Source organism: Pinus tabuliformis, chromosome 5_2 (assembly GCF_031772625.1).
Source record: "Pinus tabuliformis cultivar Carrire ecotype Pingquan chromosome 5_2, CPIR1, whole genome shotgun sequence".
Classification (NCBI taxonomy): Eukaryota; Viridiplantae; Streptophyta; class Pinopsida; order Pinales; family Pinaceae; genus Pinus; species Pinus tabuliformis.
Genome location: NC_142306.1, coordinates 674,748,555 through 674,750,478, shown reverse-complemented (window position 1 = coordinate 674,750,478; position 1,924 = coordinate 674,748,555).

Here is a 1,924-nt window from a genome sequence, read left to right as displayed (position 1 = left end):
ATCAAAATGTCCAACTCCCTCTATGTTTCTTTAAGCTGATCATTTAGCTTTAGGACTAGGTCCATAAGCTCTTCATGTCCTTTTTGTGCTTCTAGGACTTCCATTGTTTGAGGGTGATGCAGCTGAGGAATTTTGAGCTGCTTCTTTAGGGCAGCAATGTCATCATTCTTCTTTTTTATCAACTTCTCTGTTGCTTTCACATCCTTGGGATCATGTCCCAATCCTATCACTAAGTCCTCTAAGGACTTGATTCTTGTATCTTTGGCCTGTGAAGAGGCCTTCTCCAACTGAAACTAAGATGATATATTATTTAAAGAGTTCTGCAGTTGGTGGGTTGCTATGGCTTTCCCTGTCAATGTAGAATAAATCATCTTACCTGTTTGTTTATGCAGCTCAATCTGGTCAATCAGATGAATATCCCTTTCCAGTACTTCAAAATCCACTTTTGAAATCTGTTGTTGTCTTTGGCTACTGAGTGGTCAACTTGATGAAGGTCATTTGCATTTTCCCCTCTTTAACATCATAGGCTAACATGAGCCTTGTCTGATTGGTAGGGGTCCTTTTCAAATACTATGCATAAGTCTGGGCTTTCAGCCTCTCATTCCTAGCCTTTATCTCTATGTATCTCTCTTTGATGTCTTGGTCTTTATCAGCTAGCATTCTGAAAGAGGATACCTCGACACTTTGTTGTCTTTCCAACATCTGAGTGTGTGATGTGGAAGGTTCTAGGATGCCTCCAGATGGAGTGGCATGCCTTCTCCCATCTCTTTCTGTGCTGGTAACCTCAGTTGTCTCCTCTGTATATTCCTATTCAGAAACAGGATTTATTTTTTGTCTTTTAGCCTAGCTTGTCTTTGCATAGGCTTGTGATGTTGTTCTTTCTGAAGGAGTGACCCCTTCCCTATTTCTCTTGAGGCTTTTCTCCTCATTTAGAGGAGTCTGTAAGACTGGGGGGTACTCATGGTGGCCTCTGGTCTATCTATTTTCTCTAATTGTTCTGGTATGTCTGATTTCTTTGGTGCTTCTGATTCTTCTGGTACTTCTGGTACTTCTAATCCTTCTTGTACCTATGATTCTTCCTGGACCTGTGATTCTCCTAGCACCTGTAGGAAATAACTCTCATCAAGCTATTTCTCTAGATCAATTAAAGTGTTTTCCATAGCAACTTCAGTGCTATCCATGTCTTCTAAAGTGTTTTCCACCCATTCCAGTTGGTTGGCATACTTTTCTATTTCAGGGATTTGGTGATGAATATAAGGAGCCATCTTGTTTTTCTGTCTTCTATTGCAGATGAAATCCAAGGGATCATATCTCCATATGAAGCTCTATTTTAGATTTAATATTTGAAGGATTTGGTTTGCCTCCTTTCCAACTTCTCGGCTATTACAAATGAAGGGACCTAATTGGTCTTTGATCCTGAGCTGGGCCTTCTTTTTGGCTTTGATAAAGTGTACCTCATCTGAATTGATTATCTTACTGTAGTACTGCAAAAAAATAACCTCATTGGGAGGTATTTGGGTAGTTTATATGGGGCCAGCTCACAACCATAAATTCTAATCTCAGTGTGGTTTTGGTACAAGTACCAATCCCCCACTTTGGATTGTTTTGAGAGTTGCAGGATCCTCTTTATATCTGAATTGATTCTTGGAGGAGGGCTTCCTATTAGCATTGTCATAATGGGATGTACAAATAGGTCTATGAAGTCTGTATATGAATATGGGGAGTCATATTTATGGATCAATGGAGTCTAGAAAATTACTGGCCTAGGGTGACCTTTTGTGTCAAGCTTCTGAAGGGTAAATGGGAACTTATCAACTTGATAGTATAGAAAGAGGTGATACAAAATTGAGGAGTACTTGAAGACTCACTCATTACTCATCCTAAGGAACTGGTCATGCATCCTATCAGCTATAAACTTGGCATA